Source organism: Limulus polyphemus, unplaced genomic scaffold, assembly GCF_000517525.1.
Source record: "Limulus polyphemus unplaced genomic scaffold, Limulus_polyphemus-2.1.2 Scaffold8063, whole genome shotgun sequence".
In the NCBI taxonomy this organism is placed as follows: domain Eukaryota; kingdom Metazoa; phylum Arthropoda; class Merostomata; order Xiphosura; family Limulidae; genus Limulus; species Limulus polyphemus.
Window position 1 is genome coordinate 22,822 of NW_013673673.1, and position 9,535 is coordinate 32,356.

The following is a 9,535-nucleotide window of genomic DNA, read 5'->3' on the forward strand; positions in this document are numbered from 1 at the left end:
CACTGTGTTTAAACAATACTTCTTGTTTATTAACTTACACTGTGTTTAAACAATAATTATTATTTATTAACTTACACTGTGTTTAAACAATAATTATTATCTATTAACTTACACTGTGTTTAAACAATACTTCCTATTTATTATCTTACACTGTGTTTAAACAGTAATTATTATCTATCAACTTACAATGTGTTTAAACAATACTTCCTATTTATTAACTTACACTGTGTTTAAACAATAATTATTATCTATTAACTTACACTGTGTTTAAACAATACTTCTTATTTATTATCTTACACTGTGTTTAAACAATAATTATTATCTATTAACTTACACTGTGTTTAAACAATACTTCCTATTTACTAACTTACACTGTGTTTAAACAATAATTATTATCAATTAACTTTAACTTTTTTGAACGATGCCTTTACTACATAACGCAGACTGCCTCTTTTGAACAACACTTACTATTTATTAACGTGGACTGGGTGTGGCCAATGGTAGTCGATCTAGCTGTGAATCTTACGGTCCATGGCATGCATCAAATCAAGTTACTGCGAAAACAAATTGTCTCCGCACATTAGGGCGGCTAGTGCTGTTCACTAGCTGGCTATCTTCTAGTCTATCAATTCAAAATTGGAGACGGCTAGATAAAAAATCCCCTGTGTTGCTTTGAGGAGATAACAAATAAATACGTTTACTAACGTACGCTGTTTATAAACAATCTTTTGTATTTGTTAACATTTATCACCTGATTTCTAACAACAAAAAAATTTTATTTGAAACCTTTCTCTTGGATGAAAGGAATTTTACGACATTCGTGTCAAGTCTTTTTTTTAAATTCTTATATTTTTGTAACAACTTGACACAATTTATATAGCTTTAAATCTCATTATATACTGTAAAAATCTATATATATATATATATGTGTGTGTGTGTGTGTATATGTATGTATGTATATATATGTATATGTACACGCACACAAATATTTAGTGAATAATCTCTATATTATTCATTTATTATCTAAAATTTACAGCCAAAGTGCTGGCAAAAGAGAGTCAGATTTTCCCTTGAGCTCATGCTCGACCAGGTGGACTTCAATCAATAAGAGGTATTACAACTTGTGCTTGCAGTGCCATCAAAAGCCAAATCTCCAAAGCGCTTCCATGGTATCGATCATGAAATAGAGACCTACACAACGTATCGGGCAGTAACATAACGCTACTAACAGCCACTTCAACTACATAGATCAGCTACTTATTTCTTGGCACGGAAACAAGCGAAACGAAACAACACTTAAAAGCTCAGTTTATCACGTGCCATACTTTCATCAGTGAAACAAAAGTATCCAATAAACCTAGACGTATACACGCATTTAATAAACGTTCACAAATTGAAGCTATTAATAAATCTACACGTATCCAAGCAGCTTAGAGACCTACACGTATCCAAGCAGCTAATAGACCTACACGTATTGAAGTAGCTAATAAATCTACACTTATTGAAGTAGCTAATAAATCTACACGTACTGAAGTAGCTAATACATCTACACGTATTTGTTTACACTACTGGTATATTCATGTTGAGTAATTGTTTACACTACTGGTATATCCATGTTGACTAATGAATTGTTTACACTACTGGTATATCCATGTTGACTAATGAATTGTTTACACTACTGGTATATCCATGTTGACTAATGAATTGTTTACTCTACTGGTATATCCATGTTGACTAATGAATTGTTTACACTACTGGTATATCCATGCTGACTAATGAATTGTTTACACTACTGGTATATCCATGTTGACTAATGAATTGTTTACTCTACTGGTATATCCATGTTGACTAATGAATTCTTTACACCACTGGTATATTCATGTTGAGCAATTATCTGTTTACACCACTGGTATATCCATGTTGACTAACGAATTCCAGATAATTGCTCAACATGAATATACCAGTGGTGTAAAATATACCAGTGGTGTAAACCATGTTGACTAATGAATTGTTTACTCTACTGGTATATCCATGTTGACTAATGAATTGTTTACACTACTGGTATATCCATGTTTTGATTAGAGGGACATTTGTTTACATTATTATTATATCCGTGTTTTAATTAGTGGGATGCTTGTTCACATTATTATTATTATATCCGTGTTTTAATTAGTGGGATATTTGTTTACATTATTATTATATCCATGTTTTAATTAGTGAGATGTTTGTTTACATTATTGGTATATCCGTGTTTTAATTAGTGAGATATTTGGTTACATTATTATTATATCCATGTTTTAATTAGTGGGATGTTTGTTTACATTATTATTATTATATCCGTGTTTTAATTAGTGAGATGTTTGTTTACATTATTATTATTATATCCATGTTTTAATTAGTGGGATGTTTGTTTACATTATTATTATTATATCCGTGTTTTAATTAGTGGGATGTTTGTTTACATTATTATTATTATATCCGTGTTTTAATTAGTGAGATGTTTGTTTACATTATTATTATTATATCCGTGTTTTGATTAGAGGGACATTTGTTTACATTATTATTATATCCGTGTTTTAATTAGTGGGATGTTTGTTTACATTATTATTATTATATCCGTGTTTTAATTAGTGGGATGTTTGTTTACATTATTATTATATCCGTGTTTTAATTAGTGGGATATTTGTTTACATTATTATTATTATATCCGTGTTTTAATTAGTGGAATGTTTACTTTATTCGTATATTCGTGTTTTGATTAGTGGAATGTTTGTTTACAGTGCTGGTATATCCATGTTTTGATTAGTGGGACATGTCTTTAAAGTATTAGCATATCTATGTTTTGATTAGTGGGATGTTTACATTATTGGTATATCCGTGTATTGATTAGTGGAACCATGTCTTTACAGTACTGGTATATTTTGATTAACAAATTGTCAACAATACTACTATACCCTTATTTTGATTAACGAATTGTTAACCCTACTGGTATATCATTATTTTGATTAATGAATTGTTAACCCTACTGGTATATCATTATTTTGATTAATGAATTGTTAATCCTACTGGTATATCATTATTTTGATTAATGAATTGTTAATCCTACTGGTACACCCGTATTTCACTAAAGTTGTTAATTAGTACGTAAAGTGGTTTAACACTAAGATAAAGCTGGTTTAAATGTTTAACAAAATCTTGACAATTTGGGTATAACGAAAGCAGCTTTTATCACCTTGACTGGAACTGTTTTTAAAGTCGAATATAGAAAAATATTATTTTATTATTGTCGTAACTTTCCCTTGTGTTATAAACAGGTTTCTGGTTTTCGCAAGTTGCATATATAAATAATTTCAGTACTATTAAATACGTTAATTATCCATAGGTGATTAAAATCAGTACTATAAAATAATATGGAACGTAATAAAAACAAAATCAACATTGTAATTAGATCAAAGATCAGGATTATTCCTCCATTCGTTTTCATCCTTAAGTTATTATGGATATTCCATCTATCAGACAAAACCCCTACGCCGATGTCAAACTCGCCAGCAACTAAGGAGAATCACTTAAGAGTTAAGTGCTTGAACCAACATCTTAACTTCAACTGCCTTTCGCTGTCTGCAGCTAGTTTTGGGAAGGCAGTAACCCTTAAAGTAGAATTAAACAACCCTAAAATTATAAAATGTAAAACTTACAACCTCCATCCTTTTTCTTAATATTATAAGATATGAAAAGCAAAAGAATATATTCTTATAGTAGAAATATACCACCATATAATTCTATAAAACTCCCAACCTTCACCTTTTCATTTAATAATTAGTGAAAATTGGTAATAATTCTGAATTTGGATCTCATTACAATGTTTTTGTTTTGTGTATCTATATCTATTGGTAAGGAATCTTCACAAGGTCCGTGAAAATAGGCTCAGTCTTTAGCACACAATGTTTAATTTCACTAGCTTGTTTATTTTTAACACATTAGGTTCAATCTCGTAATGTTAATGTGTGTGTTTTTCTCTCAATGTTACATTTTACCATCAGTGTGAGTACTGTGTTCGATTGTAGTATTTCAGTCTATGGAAAGCCAAAAAAAAAATTAGTAGCTCATTTTTGAAATTATGACATCATGAAGAGATAAAACATAATGACTAAAAATCGAATTTCTTAAAATCAGATAAAAAGTAAAGTTTCAAATTTTCTGTAAATTCTATTTCTAGTCATTTTCTCAATATAATTCCAAAGGGATTCTATATATTCAATAACGTTGAGATACGTAATACAATAGTTTACGTTAATGTAAACAGGGATAATACAGAAAAACGTAAGTATCTGTCAGACGGACAGTTCGATCATTATAGCGTACATTCGATGTCTTCAAAGAAATATATTTTATTCTACGTATGCTTAGAGGAAGTCTATGTCCAGTTCCGTGTGGTCATTATAACTGTCGTATTGGCTATGTAATAAAAAATATATATACCCAGTGTTAGTGTCCTGTCTTGTCTTTACTATGAATGGTAGGGAGTGTTGTGTAGGTAATGTTTGTCTACAAGCTAGTAACCAGGGAGTGCAGTGTTGTGTTAGGTGATGTTTGTCTACAAGATAGTAGTCAGGGAAAGTAATAGTGTGTTAAGATGTTTGTCTGCAAGCTAGTAGCTAGAGAGTGTTGGGTTAGGTGTCATCTGTCTACAAACTAGTAGTCAGGGAGTGCAGTGTAGTGTTAGGTGATGTTTGTCTACAATCAGGGGCTGTAATGTTGTGTTAGGTGATGTTTGTCTACAATCAGGGGCTGTAGTGTTGTGTTAGGTGATGTTTGTCTACAATCAGGGGCTGTAATGATGTGTTAGGTGATGTTTGTCTACAAGATAGTAGTCAGGGAGTGCAGTGTTGTGTTAGGTGACGTCTGTCTACAAACTAGTAGCCAGGGAGTATAGTGTTGTGTTAAGATGTTTGTCTATAAGAGTATAGTGTTGTGTAAGGTGACGTTTGTCTACAAGCTAGTAACCAAGGAGTGCAGTGTTGTGTTAGGTGATGTTTGTCTACAAGATAATAGTCAGGGAGTGCAGTGTTGTGTTAGGTGACATCTGTCTACAAACTAGTAGCCAAGGATTGTAGTGTTGTGTTAAGATGTTTGTCTATAAGAATATAGTGTTGGGTTAGGTGTCGTCTGTCTACAAGCTAGTAGTCATGTGTTGTTTCTCTACAAGCTAGGAGTGTTGTGTTAAGATGTTTATCTATAAGCTAGTAGCTAGGGAGTGTTGTGTTAGGTGACGTTTGTCTACAAGCTAGTAGTCGGGGGGTGTAGTGTTGTGTAAAGATGTTTGCCTACAAGCTAGTAGCCAAGGGCTGTAGTTTTAGGTGATGTCTGTCTACAAGCTAGTAGTCAGGGGGTATAGTGTTGTGTTAAGATGTTTGTCTACCACAAATTAGTAGCCAGGGAGTGGAGTGCTGTGTTAAGATGTTTATCTACAAGCTTGTAGCTATGGAGAGTTGTGTTAAGCTGTTCATTTACAAGCTTGTAGCCAGGGGGTGTAGTGTTAAGATGTTTGTTTACAAGCTTGTAGCAAGGGGGTGTAGTGTTAAGCTGTTCATTTACAAGCTTGTAGCAAGGGGGTGTAGTGTTAAGATGTTTGTTTACAAGCTTGTAGCCAGGGGGTGTAGTGTTAAGATGTTTGTTTACAAGCTTGTAGCAAGGGGTGTAGTGTTAAGATGTTTGTTTACAAGCTTGTAGCAAGGGGGTGTAGTGTTAAGATGTTTGTTTACAAGCTTGTAGCAAGGGGGTGTAGTGTTAAGCTGTTCATTTACAAGCTTGTAGCAAGGGGGTGTAGTGTTAAGATGCTTGTGTTTCTTTACACAAACTAGTAACTACATTACGATTACTCTTGTTTGCTACGAGCGTTTTGTTAATACCCAAACGATCACCAGTTCACCAAGCAGGTTTTTCTACTCAACAGGTTTCAATTTCTTCAAGGTATTTAATTCTGTTAAATGTAAAAACATCAGTAATAACATTAATAAACCAAATTTGTTCAATGTAAAAATATCAGTAATAATATTAATAAACCAAAGTTGTTCAATGTAAAAATATCAGTAATAACATTAATAAACCAAGTTGTTCAATGTAAAAATATCAGTAATAACATTAATAAACCAAAGTTGTTCAATGTAAAAATATCATTAATAACATTAATAAACCAAAGTGGTCAATGTAAAAACATCATTAATAACATTAATAAACCAAAGTTGTTCAATGTAAAAATATCAGTAATAACATTAATAAACCAAAGTTGTTCAATGTAAAAATAAATCAAACAATTTGTCAGAATCCGTTAGTACCAAAAATGTGAACTATAGCAACTAAGGAAAGTTGTTTTAGTGTGAGGTTTGTGTCTCTGGAAGAGATATACCGATAAGATTATTTTATAATAAAGATACAGTATTTACCTGTTATTGAACACATGAAAATATCGACCATCTGTAACTGAACTGTAACTCAAACAATAAAAAAAAAGATCCATCAATACAGACTCACGGCAAAAACAATAAAACTTACATTATTGTAACAATACTTTACGTTTGATACGGCATGGATCCTACCTGTTGAATAAACAGTGATAGCCCTCGTTATGTACAACTTAAAACTGTAGAGATGAGTATTGAGAAAAACAATGATATTCCTTGTGTACAGACACATGTTGAGTAAACAATGATAGTCCTCCTTATATACAACAGAAAATTGCACACACGTGCTGAGTAAACAATGATAGTCCTCGTTATCTACAACAGAAAATTGTACACACGTGTTGAGTAAACAATGATAGTCCTCATTATGTACAACAGAAAATTGTACACACTTGCTGAGTAAACAATGATAGTCCTCGTTATCTACAACAGAAAATTGTACACACTTGCTGAGTAAACAATGATAGTCCTCGTTATCTACAACAGAAAATTGTACACACGTTTTGAGTAAACAATGATAGTCCTCGTTATGTACAACAGAAAATTGTACACACATGCTGAGTAAATAATGATAGTCCTCCTTATGTACAATGGAAAATTGTACAGACATGTGTTGAGTAAACAATGATAGTCCTCCTTATGTACAACAGAAAATTGTACACACATGCTGAGTAAACAATGATAGTCCTCCTTATGTACAACAGAAAATTGTACAGACATGTGTTGAGCTAATGTTGTACAATAAATCTACAATTACATCTAAAAATGGAATTTTTAAGAACAATAAAAAATTAAGCATCAAATAACAATCCAACTCTTGAGAAAAATAACGTTATGACACGTCAAAAGTTGCATAAATTCCTTTATTTCAATAACAAGGATAACTGATTGAAACAACTTATCTTCATTGTGAATAGAACTAAATTCAATCTAGATATTTCAATGAATATTCTGTAACAAGGACTCAGTAGTCGATTTATTTATACACACATTTTTCAACAGTTATGTAAATTCTTTATTTGCTGAAAAACTGATTACCTTAGACACTGAATATCATACACATACAAAATATTTACAAAATGAACAATAGTAAAAACATAATGCTGAACCTTATTCTTTAACTATCACATAACTGAATAAGAAGATCCTATGGCACATTCAGCAATTAATATCACTAATACAGAGTACAGGATATTCTGACTGTATTGAGTTGACTGTAGTGTAAAGGATAGTCTGACTGTATTGAGCTTACTAGTGTATAGAATAGTGAGACTGTTTTGAGCTCTTTGTGGTGTACAGGATAGTCTGACTGTATTCAGTTTACTGTAGTGTACAGAATAGTCAGTGTTCTGAGCTTGTTGTAGTGTACAAGATAGTCTGACTGTATTCAGTTTACTGTAGTGTACAGAATAGTCAGAGTGTTCTGAGCCTGTTGTAGAGTACAAGATAGTCTGACTGTATTGAGTTTACTGTAGTGTACAGAATAGTCAGAGTGTTCTGAGCTTGTTGTAGTGTACAAGATAGTCTGACTGTATTGAGTTTACTGTAGTGTACAGAATAGTCAGATGTTCTGAGCTTGTTGTAGTGTACAAGATAGTCTGACTGTATTGAGTTTACTGTAGTGTACAGAATAGTCAGATTGTTCTGAGCTTGTTGTGGTGTATAGGATAGTCTGACTGTATTGAGTTTACAGTAGTGTACAGAATAGTCAGACTGTTCTGAGTTCGTTGTGGTGTATAGGGTAGTCTGACTGTATCGAACTATGTGTAGGGCACAGGACACTGAGTTGTATAGTCCAATAGTCAGACTGTTCTGAGTTTGTTGTGGTGTACAAGATAGTCTGACTGTATTGAGTTTATTGTAGTGTACAGAATAGTCAGATTGTTCTGAGCTTGTTGTGGTGTACAAGATAGTCAGACTATTCTGAGTTTGTTGTGGTGTACAAGATAGTCTGACTGTATTGAGTTTATTGTAGTGTACAGAATAGTCAGATTGTTCTGAGCTTGTTGTGGTGTAAAAGATAGTCAGACTGTTCTGAGTTCGTTGTGGTGTATAGGATAGTCTGACTGTATCAAACTATGTGTAGGGCACAGGACACTGAGTTCTCTCTTACCCAGAGAAGCATGTGTAGAAACTTCTATATCAAAATGAAACACTAATTAAAAACACACATGCATTTCATGACTTCTGATCATTCTCAAAATCAACAACAACAAAAAAAAAAAACAATGAAAAATTTAAATGTATATTTACTCCTGACAAGGCATAAAGACAGCAAAAATATAATTCACCGAGGAAAATAAACCTTAATTTAAATCACTTCATATTACTTTATCTTCTCTTTCCTTCATTGTTGGTGCACATTTTCAGTCAAATCTGATACAATAATAAAGAAGATACAAAAATAGCAACCATGACTAGTTCACTGACATCTGCAGTATTTAATGTAAACCAATAATTGCAACACAAGAACAAACACTAAAATCACAATTAAAAGTAATCTTTCTTTTATTAGTTCAATATTTTATCACTAGACAAGTAAAAAATAAAAGTTTTATAAAATTAACAAAATGAAATGCACATACTGTATTAATTGTAAAAAACCAGACAGCAATAATAAAGATTTCAAAATATAAATAATTTTTATCTAAAGAAAAACAACATGTATAACTTCAGTATGTAAACAAGCAGACTATCAATAACTTTGGTGCATAATAACATTATATCAATTCACTAAAAACTTTTGACCAAAGTGAAATCTGACAGTTTTTAAACACCTATTTGTTAACTAGCTGTCTTGAAAACTTCCAGAAGCATGTCTGACAGTTTAAACAACTATTTGTTAACTAGCTGTCCTTGAAAACTTCCAGAAGTATATCTGACAGTTTTTAAACAATTATTTGTTACCTGCCTGTCCTTGAAAACTTCCAGAAGCATGTCTGACAGTTTTTAAACAATTATTTGTTAACTGCCTGTCCTTAAACACATTCAGACGTAGGTCTGACAGTTTCTGAACAACTGTCTTTCCTTAAACACTTTCAGAAATATGTCTAATAGTTTTTTGAACAACTGTC